General features: G+C 48.7%; 1 protein-coding gene across 2 annotated transcripts in view; it reads right to left on the reverse strand.

Annotated features, from left to right (window-relative positions):
* LOC140216711 (uncharacterized) overlaps positions 1 to 12,541 on the reverse strand; it is a 350,595-nt gene that overhangs the window by 258,576 nt on the left and 79,478 nt on the right. The window lies entirely within an intron of this gene.

The raw sequence follows: 12,541 nt of genomic DNA on the forward strand, positions 1-12,541 counted from the left end.
CTTGCACATACAGAATATATTTAAATATATACTGACACGACGTTCATATTATTCGAGAAGGAAGTAGCCAACTTCACTATTTCTAATGGTATGGGTAACCTATGCCTGGAGAATGAATATGTTGCTCTATATTAACCCTGTTTAAATTGCTTTGCATGCTTTTCTTGCCCTGAAAAAAATCTGCAGTGACCCTTTGGCCACCATATGGTCTTGCCAACAGCAGTTGAAATCCACGTGAAGGCTATGCGCCTCATTGTTTCCCTTTCTACCAAGCAACATAATTTACAACATTTATTAGGAACGGAAACATCGCCGCGAAGAGGTCATAAATATATATAATTGACTCAGTAACCGAATTGGGACCAAGCCGGTTTCATTCTGAATCGTAATGAATAGCAGTCGTGCACACCAGCGCTTATACTCGGAGTCGCAGTAAAGAAAGAAAAAAAAAAGAAAGGCTGCAGTTTCACCAGAAAGGTGAAGCAGTATTAGTATTAGTGATAGTGAAGCATATGCCATACTTATTCGAATGTAGACCGATAGTTCTTTTTATACAATCATATTCCAAACTCTAGGGTCGGCTTAGATTTGACGATGTTAAAAATGGCGCCAGTTTTTCATTTAGACTGCTAAATATGGTGCATAGCTAGCGCCATCTAGAAAAGTCGGTATCGCAGCCGCTACTAGCCGTGCCAGTAGCCAACCGTACACAAGCGAGGTCGTCATTTTGACCTGTGTCGTGTCGGCCATATCGGTGTGCGGCCTGGTGTTATCGCGATGGCGCGAAGCAGGAGATGCCACTACAGTGCCGCTTTCAAGCGAAAAGTTGTGATAGCCGCAGAGGCATCGTCAAACCTTCAAGCCGGGCGGGACTTCGGCGTCGACAAGAAAAATGTAAATCATTGGAGGGGACACCGACAGCAGCTTCTTGCGTGCGCCGCAATGGTATAAAGCGGACCAAAGAAAGGCCATCACCACGAAGTGGAGACAGTTTTGGCGGGCTTGTTCGGACGCAGAGAGCAGCTGCCTTTCCAGTGACTACAGATGTGATCCAAGCAAAAGCTAGGGCACCGGGGCGCCCCAAATGTGCATCGCTATCGCAGCTGGCTGGCTGGGTAGCTGCAGCGTGGGACGACATCCCAGGTCCTTCGATCGTGCGCGCCTTTAAAAGTGCAGCATATCTAACGCGCTTGACGGTACCGTAGATAGTGCACTGTTTGAAGGGGACAGTGACAAGGAACACAGCGACGAGTCTAGCAGCGACGACGACGTTGAATGAGCTCCGCACGTTCAGATTCAATAAATGCTGTTTGCATTTTGTGAACGCTGACCTTGCTTTTTTTTGTTCGGCTTACATACGAGGTAATATATATATTTTTTTGTTGGCTGCGGACTTTAGGGGGTCGGCTGAGAATCGAGGTGGGCCTAATTCGAGTCAATACGGTAGAAGAAAATTCTTCCCAGTGGACCATATATATATATATATATATATATATATATATATATATATATATATATATTGCCATAAGGATGTGAAAGATCTACGTTACATTTTTCTGGTGGAGGTGCAGTGTACATGCTACCACTCCCTGATTGAACACCGTCTACAAGCCCAGTAGGAAGTCCGGTCGAGCTGACTCCTGTGCACGTGCGGACAAGCCGCCGACTTCAAGGATTGCCACCTGAGCACGAACCGCTACTCAACCAAGTCAGAAGGATGAGTACGTCGGTTCCATCATCTTCCTTGACCGCGCCGACCGAGGTCGTCCTCAACCAGCCGCGAATCCCCACGTCCTTCCATGGGGACACCTTCGAGGATGTAAAGGACTGGCTCGATCACTTTGAGCGTGTCGCAAAATACAACGGCTGGACTCCAGAGCGCAACTACGCAACGCCTACTTTGCCCTCGAGGACTATGCGCGGACGTGGTTTGAGAACCGTGAGGCGGCCCCATCGCCATGGCATGAATTCCGACGGCAGCTAATTGGCACATAGGCCAGCCTCGATCGCAAGGAGCGAGCTGAATCTGCAATTCAGGCGAGAGTACCGAGGCCGAACGAAAGCGTCGCAATAATTGTCGAAGATATGTGCCGACTTTTCCGACGCATGGATCCGTCCATGCCGGAAGAAAAGAAGGTCAGGAACTTGATGCGCGGCCTCAAACAAGAGTTATCATCATCATCATCATCATGGTTACGCCCACTGCAGGTCAAAGGCCTCTCCCATACTTCTCCAACTACCCCGGTCGTGTACTAATTGTGGCCATGTTGTCCCTGCAAAGTTCTTAATCTCATCCGCCCACCTAACTTTCTGCCGCCCTCTGCTACGCTTCCCTTCCCTTAGAACCCATTCCGTAACCCTTAATGACCATCGGTTATCTTCCCTCCTCATCACATGTCCTGCCCATGCCCATTTCTTTTTCTTGATTACAACTTAGATGTCATTAATTCGTGTTTGTTCCCTCACCCAATCTGCTCTTTTCTTATCCCTTAATGTTACACCCATCATTATTCTTTCCATAGCTCGTTGCGTCGTCCTCAATTTAAGTAGAGCCCTTTTCGTAAGCCTCCAGGTTTCTGCCCCGTACGTGAGTATTGGTAAGACACAGCTGTTATGAACTTTTATCATGAGGGATAATGGCACCCTGCTGTTTATGATCTGAGAATGCCTGCCAAACGCACCCCAACCCATTCTTATTCTTCTGATTATTTCAGTCTCATGATCCGGATCCGCAGTCACTACCTGTCCTTAGTAGATGCATTCCCTTACCACTTCCAGTGCTTCAGTACCTATCGTAAACTGCTGTTCTCTTCCGAGACTGTTAAACATTACTTTAGTTTTCTGCAGATTAAGCCTTTCGAGAGCTTATTAGGCTTGTTCGAGAAGAGCTCCAAAACAGGTGGCTCCAGCATCGGTACAGCGACTCGCTCTGGCTGAGGTTGTCCGGGAAGAAATCAGGCAGATAGTCCAGGTCCTAGAGCGAAGCGAGACCCCCCAGCACGAGGTACGGCAGCCCCAACCTCGCATGTCGTATGCGGAAGCAGCGGGAAGTTCATTGTCCCCGATTTTTCGCGATGTGAGCGACGTCCCAGACTTTCATGGTGTGCGCGCTGCTGAACAAGTAGCTGGCGATTTCAGGCCTCGCCGCACGCCATTCATGGCTGAAAAACGACCACCCCCCAAGAGCGACGTATGGCGCACCGCAGACCGGAGGCCCTTGTGTTTTCATTGCGGTGAAGCCGATCACGTCTACAGGGCGTGTTCTTACCGCCGAGCTGGGCTCCGTGGATTTTCAGTGAATGCGCCGTGTCCCCACAATGGCGAACGCCCCTCTGGAGATTAAAGCATACTTCGCGGACGCAAGGACCTCGTTTTCCCCACGATTCCGCGAACCCTAGTCAGCGTCACCCGCCGGAAACAGGTCTTCGAGCCCTCACTTCACGCCGAAAGCAACGAGGCGTCGCTCACCCAGCCCTGCCTCCCGGGAAAACTGAGTCCAGCGACCTGCGGAGGTGAGGTCGCTGATGTTGCGAACGCTGAAGATGCTCCACTACGACGACCGCGATATGACGTAATTGAAACGCAGTGAAAGCAGTGTAGTTCCGTGTCAGTATCTTGCGACGTACCAGTTACCATAGATGGCCACGAAGTCACGGCGTTAATCGACACGGGTGCGGACACGTCTGTTGTTAGCCAGAATCTCGCGCGTATACTGAACACAATTTCGACGCAAAGGACCGGAACTCAGATTCGTATTGCACGAGGGCATCTCATAACTCCAATGGGCCGGTGCGCGGCGCGAGTCAACATTCGGGGCTTCACGTACATCGGCGACTTCGTCATTCTGCCTGAACGTTTAAAGGACCTTATAATCGGCATGGATTTCCTTCAGGCGAACGGTGCCATCATCGACCTGCAAGAGTCTAGGGTCAGCTTCGCTACTACGCAAGGCGTAGCGAACAGTAATGACAACGACCATGACGTCGAGCTTCGCGTAGCTTCCGATCACGTCACGTTGCCACCCAAGAGCAGCGTGCTTACCCTTGTCCGATGCGACATGGAGGACGCCGCCGAAGGAATTGCTGAGGCGAACATGCCCCTGTTTCTTGAGCGCCACATTTGTATAGCCAGAGGGCTTCTTCAAGTGCGAAACAAATGTTCAGTCGTTTTGCTAACAAACTTTAGCAACGAATATAGGCATGTACCGCGAGGAACGACAATCGCATTCCTTCACGAAATCACTGATGTCACTAACATTCCCGCATTGGAAACCGCATCGTCTCAGCAATCTGAGTTGCCCAGCCTAAAAGAACGGATTCACGTTAAGGCCGCTCTGCCAGGCCACCATAAAGATCGTCTACTGACTGTCGTGAATGAATTTGCGGACTGTTTTTCAACGTCATCCAAAGTGCGGCGCACGTCCATCACAAAGCACCGCATCATCACGGACGAGTCCGCACGTCCTCTTCGTCAGCATCCCTACAGAGTGTCTCCAGTGGAAAGGAAAGCGATTGCACTCGCCATGCAAGACGGTCGGAGAGACAGGGTGTATAGCGATTTGAAAGCCGCCGTCAGGGCATTCCAGAAAGACCGGGTAGCCCGGCAGGTAGTTCAAATTCTGAAAGGCGCCAAACTCGGCAATACCTCCTAACTGGCGATCTTTTGGTTCCCTGCACACGTCGGGGTGATGGGGGGGGGGGGGGGGAGTTCGTCTGAACCTCAACGAGTCTGCCCACGAGGCTGCGCATGGCTTTACCGACAGCGCTGCCTTCGGATCGGGCGACTCTCTCCCTGGACACAGAGACGCTCCTATCACGCACAACGACATCACAAAATCCTTTTACTTAGAGAGAAGGGCTTCCCCGCCGCCTCATTCCAACCTAAGCAGGCCGCAGGCTGTCACAAAAACTCCTACCCAAATCTGGCGTCCCTTAACAGCATATATCCCGAGATTTATCCGAATTGTTCTTGCGTGTCCTGTGGTGAGGTTGCTACTTTGCCTCATATGCTCTGGGAGTGCGGGTCTCTGGGCCCGAAGTTCACCAAGGAAGACTGGGACGTGCTCCTGTGAAGTCCCGTCTTTGAGGACCAAATCCTGGCCGTCCAGCGCGCCCGCAATCGGGCCGGCAGACTAGATCTGTCAGTCCCGTCGTGGGATTAGCCAGGTGCGCGTTTTATCGCATTTTATCGCACTCACTCACTCACTCACTCACACTCACTCACTCACTCACACTCACTCACTCACTCACTCAAGTATAAGCATAAGGTGAAAGATGCTCCAAGACGAAGTGATCCAGTCGTCCACCAGCCCGTGGGCCTCCTCTGTAGCGTTAGTCAGAAAGAAAGACAACACACAACGCTTCTGTGTAGATTACAGAAAGTTGAACCGTGTCACCAAGCGTGACGTTTATCTATTGCCACGCATCGACGACGCACTGGATCGTCTACAACATGCCGTTTTTTTCTTCGTTGGATCGTAAGTCAGGGTATTGGCAAATCGAAGTTGATCAACAGGATCGTGAAAAAACAGCGTTTGTGACACCCGATGGGCTTTGTCAGTTCAAATTTCTCCCCTTCGGTCTCTGTTCCGCACCTGCCACCTTTCAGCGGATGATGGATACAGTGCTTGCTGAATTCAAATGGCAAACCTGCCTCGTATACTTGGACGACGTCGTCGAGTTCACGAGCACCTTTGACGAACATCTCACACGACTCGAGAGTGCCCTCGCTGCGATCCATATTGCCGGCCTCACCATCAAGCCTGACAAATCCAACTTTGGGTTCTAAGAGCTCAAATTTCTTGGCCATGTCGTTGGTCCTCAAGGCGTCCGATCAGACCCCGGCAAGTTAGCTGCCGTCGCCGAGTTTTCACCACCCAGAGACAAGAAGGCTGTCCAATGCTTCCTTCGTTTGTGCGCATATTGTAGGCGCTTCGTCGAGGGATTCTCGAGAATTGCTGAGCCTCTGACACGGCTTACATGCGACGATGTGCCTTACATTTTGGCGGACGAGCAGCAGCAGTCGTTCAATGAATTGCGCAAGCGTTTGCAAGAAGCCCCAATTCTTGCTCATTTCGACGAAGGCGAAATGAGCAAGAACGAAGGCAAATGAGCAAGTATGAGCAAGTATGAACGCTGAAATTCATACTGACGTCAGCAATTCTGGTCTCGGCGCACTTCTTGTGCAGTGGCAAGCTGGTGCGGCACGCACCATTGCTTATGCAAGCCGCATTCTCACCAAGGCTGAGAAAAACTATTCAACCACTGAAAAAGAATGCTTAGCGGTTGCGTGAGATATTAGTAAATACCAACCCTACTTGTACGGTAGACCCTTTAAGGCAGTCAGTGACCACCACGCGCTGTGCTGGATTGCCAACCTCAAGGATCCTTCAGGCAGACTAGCACGTTGGAGCCTACGCCTACAAGGACACGACATTACAGTTGTCTGCCGGTCTGGATGGAAGCACAGTGACGCTGACAGTTTGTCACGCGCACCATTCCCTATGACGTCATCGGACCCTGACCATGACTTGCCATTTGTCGGCGTTATCGACGCCATAAATATGGCTGAGCACTGTGCGCTGACCCTGAGCTGCTGCCGCTGATCGAGCACCTTCAAGGAGTTGAAGGTGTTTTACCCCGCTCGCTCGTGCGCGGCTTATCATTGTACTACTTGAACAACAACGTCCTCTACAGCACAAACTGCGGAAGCGGTCCCAATACGTACCTCCCTGTCGTGCCGTCGGCGCAGCGCCAAGACATTTTGCAAGCCTGCCATGATGAGCCATGCACGGGAAACCTGGGATTCGCTAAGACATTAGCAAGGATACGACAGCAGTATTACTGGCCCCGGCTTTATTCTTCTCTACAACGGTACGTGAAGACCTGCCACGATTGTCAGCGCCGCAAGAAACCACCAGTCAAACCGGCCAGCTTTCTCCATCCTGTAGACCCTCCTCAAGCACCGTTCCAACAAATAGGAATGGATCTACTTGGGGCATTCCCACTGACCTCTTTGCGCAACAGATGGATAGTCGTCGCTACCTACTACTTAACCCGGTAGGCCGAAACAGAAGATCCCTCAAGCAAACTCGTATCAAGTGGTCAAATTCATTGTACGCCACATCGTCCTGCGAGATGGTGCACCGTCTGTTGTCATCACCGACCGCGGCACAGCATTTACAGCGGAACTTATGCAGGACGTTCTCCAGCTGACGCATAGCTCTCACCGCAAGAGCACAGCGTATCACCCTCAAACCAATAGATTAACGGAACGTCTGAACAGAACGCTGGCTGATATACTCTACATGTATGTCGACGTAGAGCACATGACGTGGGACGAGATTTTGCCCTACGTGACTTTCGCGTATAACACTGCTGATCAGGAGACTACACAGTTTCGCTGTGGACTCTCGGAAAAGTTGATCCACCGGTATTATGGTCCCTACAAAGTTACACGCCGCCTCAGTGGCGTGACCTACGAAGTCGTCCCCTGCAGTTCTGACCCCGGTTCGATCCATCGTCCTCCTCGCGCTCAAGTTGTTCATGTAGTGCGCATGAAACCATACTATACGCTTACGAGAACCCCGAGATGCACCTAAGGTGCTCAGTTTCTTATGTCGCTGAAAGAACTTTGTGACGCGAGCGAGACTGTCGCGTTTCGCCTTTCTGTACCGACGTGGAAGCGACGCTACGCGCTGATGCGCGTTCCAAAGGACCAGAATAAATGCCATCAACATTTCTTTCTCTGATAACGAGACTAACGGGCAACTTACATAATTTATTTTCTCAATCTTGGCAGCTTATTCAGTTTCTCTGGTGACCTGGTCATTGTTTGTGGCCAGCAAATAAGTGCGGTCAAACACAGGCTTGCATCCGCAGCGTGCGGAATGCGCGACAAGGTGGCCTGATAAGGCTATTTTCTCAATGTTATGCCAATGCTCACGTAATCGCCCGCTGTCCTTCTGCCATACTGTGTAAATAATGCTACACCAACTAGCCCACCATGCAATCGGTCTTTTTGAAAGCCACCAATAGTGGTTGGCCAGAAAATTTAGGATTTGGATCAATTTTTGGAGTAGGAAAAATGCCGTTCTAGAGCAATTTAGGAGAAGCCACACCCGCATTTTGGAGCAGTTCGGGGAGGGGGGGAGATATGCATCTTTTGGAACACTTGGAGTATTATAGCAATAATCTGTAGCCAATTGGCGAAGCTTGTTATTACTGTGCAATCGGGTGTTGCAATCTCAGCGCCGGCACCCGTTGTTGCATCTGGGTCGCAAGCCCCAAGGGTAGCGTTGGCCTGGCGGCCTGGGGCACAGCTGGAAGCATCCGAAGGTCCTGGCAAAGCATGAGTCGACTGCTAACAGAACAACTTGTTTATTCTAGCATCGCAAAAGAGCGGCCGGTCAGGTCGACCGAAGTGGAGAGACGGGAGGGCACGTTACTCGACGGAAGAAATCGGAGCCTCTCTCTTGGCGTCCGGGGGCAGCTGCTTTTATACTCTCGGAGTCGAGGGCAAGGAGGAACGCCTCGTCGGAGGCGCACGTGACGGCGGGGCACGGACACGCTGAGAGACACGTTGAGACGAGTGTAGTGACGCATCCGCCGGGCCGGCGCCGCCGGTGAAACCTCCTCGCTTCACATTTGAGGAGCTCCTCTCCCCGGCTGCCGCGCTTTGACAAGCGTGGGCACCAACATGCACACACACACAAACGCACGCACGAAGACACGTGGCATTGAAACATGCCTGGACGCGCATGGCAGGAGGCGTTGCGGCCGCGCTGAACGGGCCAAAATGTCCGCCGCTTTGAACGAAGCCCCGGCGTCCGTTGCATCCGCGCCGGCTATACCGCGCGTCGTAGGCGAAACGGAACACGGGTCAGTGCTGCTCAACAGTGAAGCGCGACACTGTCAACAGCGACCAATTAGACTTGCCTTCCGACTGACGGCGTAACATGCGCGGTACTTTGCAAACGTTTTTATTTGGCCATGCAGGGAACCTGATTTTGCAAAACAATTAAATAAAACAGATATCCACCTGGGAGCAAGACAGACATAAAATTACAAATGTGCTAGCACAATTTGTGCTGTCAATCACTAGAGAAAAAGTGATGGCAAACGTCTTATGAGCATTCCAAATGACAGATATGCTTTGATGTGTTTTACAGCACTAGACAAAATGTGTATTACGCCCAATAACACTGCGAGAAGCTCACCGCGGAAAAGAGACGCGTAGAGTCTTGTAGGCGCCAAGATGAGATATACGGTATGTCGCAAAGGTGGTGACGGCGGGGGAGAAGAATGTTCATACCATCCCGTGCACTTTCCTCGAGAGGCGGTTTGTCGGCTTCCCGTGTGTCTTGTGGCCTTTGACGAGTCGATTCGGTGTAAAACCGGCGTAAAATATTTCACTTCCTGCATTAAGAAATCGTAACGGGCATCGCTATCGTTGTTCCATAAATATATTCATCAAATGAAGTCATCGTCCTTGCTGCTGGAACGTGCAAGTTGTGTATCACGACAACTGAATAATGAGTTAAGTTCACTCACACCTACGGAAACACCGATGCATTTGGTCAGTCAGCTTTGCTACGAGCCATCAGTTTATGGAATTCTCTTCCTGAGAGCACTGTTACGCAAACGGATAGAGATAAATTTAGGCAATTATAGATTATACAGCTTCTGTCATAAAAAAGTGTCAGACTTTTTGCCATGTTCTGTATAGCTGTGTAACGTCAGGCAGGTTTTTTTCCTCTTTCATGCCTTAATCTGCACTTCTTCACCGTGTGCGCGAGCAATTGTGCGTAATAATATATATCAGTTGTTTTGTAAGCTACCACTAAAATTAATTTCTTTTTATCTCAGAATTGTTAGTATTGTTTCTCTTTCTGTTGTTCGTGTGTTGAACTACAGTTTCTTTACACGATGTTTCATTATGTGTCTGATAAAATTTTTCCGATGTTTGTTTACTACCGCAGCTCTGCATTTGTAACCTTGTTTTGCAGTGATTATTTGCTTCCACTCGTCCTTGCGGTGTTCTCGTGTGCAATTTTCTTACTGTGATGCCCCCCTTACTCAGTGCTCCTCATGAGGTCTGTAGAGTACCTTGAAATACACAAACAAACAAATGCCAGGACTGGCGTGGCATCGTTGTCAGGGCGTCTTGTTCAGACAGTCCCTATCATGCTATCATCTGCTATCATGCTATCATGCCCTATCATGCTATCATGCTGTTATCACAGATAACAATGCATCGGAAAACTACGCCCAATCTGAAGAAACTGTCCTGCGCCTCTGCCGTGATCACTTAGGTCTAACCATTGACCCAAAAGAAATTGAACGGGCTCACCGTCTTGGGCGCCATTCTTCTGGGCGCTCTCGCCCAATTATAGTCAAACTGACATTTTTTAAAACCAAACAGCTAATTCTTTCAAATGGCCGTAAGTTAAAAGGGACTGATTACAGCGTCGGGGAGGATTTTTCACGCCCTGTCCGAGATGCGCGAAAGCATCTAGTTAGATTTGCCAAAACTAAAAACACAAAATTTTCCTTGCGCTACAAAACATTATTCATCGGTCCGAAACAGTACGCATTCGACGAATCATCGCAGACAGTAAAAGAAATCTCATAGCATACGGTTCATCGTCGTGTAACTAAACTTCCTGGTAGCAGCCCTCGTGGTAAACTTCCAAGTCTTTCTTTTTCTATTATTTTCACAAACATACGCAGTTTCCTCCCCAAACGTGAACACATCTGTAATCTTGTTTCATCATCTTCCAGCAACATACTTGTACTAACTGAAACGTGGCTAACAGATGACGTCACTGATACGGAAGTTATTGCCAATCTACCTAATTTTAAAGTTTTCCGCAAGGACCGCAAGGGCTCCAGAGGAGGAGGTGTTCTCATTGCCACTAACCAACAATTGCCTTGTTCTGTTATTAATATCCAATCAGAACTTGAAATACTATGGGTAATCTGCCGTTCCGCACCTCAAACCGTCATACTAGGTGTCTGCTACAGACCCCCCTACAGTTATCCACAATTTTCTTATTACCTAAATGATAGCCTAAATCAACTTACTACTACACATCCCAACGCGCGCATTCTTCTTTTTGGCGATTTTAACTTCCCGTCTATTGACTGGCAGAACTTCACACCAACAAGCAATGAAGAAATAACTAACTTCCTTGACGTCTGTTTAAACTTTAATCTCACCCAATTAGTAAAAGAACCTACACGCGTCGTACGTGATTCGTCAAACATCTTGGACCTTATACTAACTAATCACCCTGAAAGTTTAGCGAATCTTACTTATCTCCGCGAAGTTAGCGACCATAAAATTATACATGCTACTTTCACCTTCATCGCGGAATCGCGCCAAACGTTCCACAAAACAATTCGCCTTTATGACAAAGGCAATTACAATGAAATGAACAACCAATTGCTTGCTTTTTTTCCAGAATTCGAAAGAGATTTTCATGACCGATCAATTGAGGACAACTGGCTTACTTTTAAAACCAAGCTTGCCGAACTAACATCCAAATTCATTCCCACCATTACATTTCGTGCCAATCATAATAAACCATGGTTCACAAAGTCCTTAAAAATGCTCGAGAACAAGAAAAAACGACTTTTCCGTGCAGCAAAACTAAACCCAAGCGAATGCGCATGGAATAAATACTACGAGGCTGAGTCAACGTATTTGCGGTCCATTTCTAATGCCAAACATGCATTTTTTCATACTGACCTGCCGAAGATCCTAAGCAATAATCCCAGAAAGTTCTGGCAAGTTCTAAACCCTGATTATGCGCCTATCATCACACTTACCGACACGCATGGCGAGGAAGTGAGCGACGTTGAGTGTGCAAATATATTTAACACTGCATTTTCATCTGTCTTCACAAACGAAACTGATATGCCAACATTTGTCCCAACTTCCCAACCAAGATCGCTCATGCCACCAGTCACATTCGCTGCACACGGCATCACCGGTATCATTGAAAATATTAAGATGTCATCTTCTGCAGGTACTGACGAAATCACCAGCAAACTCTTAAAAAACATACGTCATGCTTCTTCAGAGTACTTATCATTACTGTTCACACAATCACTCTCCACAGGTAGCATACCCAGCGATTGGAAGGTGGGGAAGGTCGTTCCAGTCTTCAAATCAGGTAACAAAGAATCGCCCCTTAATTATCGCCCCATCTCTTTAACAAGTGTGCCATGCAAAATCATGGAACATGTAATCTATTCTTGCATAATGAACTTTCTCGACTCTATTAATTTCTTTCATCCTTCTCAACACGGCTTCCGTAAAAACCTATCTTGTGAAACGCAATTAGCTATTTTTGTCCATGACCTGCACATGGCCCTTGATTCTAACCTTCAAACTGACTCAATCTTCCTAGATTTCGCGAAAGCCTTCGACAAGGTTCCCCACGAGCGCTTGCTACTAAAACTTTCTTGGTTAAATTTGCATCATAACATACTGCAGTGGATAAAAGAATTTCTGGCAAACCGTACCCAATTTGTTC

Source organism: Dermacentor andersoni, chromosome 3 (genome assembly GCF_023375885.2).
Source record: "Dermacentor andersoni chromosome 3, qqDerAnde1_hic_scaffold, whole genome shotgun sequence".
Lineage (NCBI taxonomy): Eukaryota > Metazoa > Arthropoda > Arachnida > Ixodida > Ixodidae > Dermacentor > Dermacentor andersoni.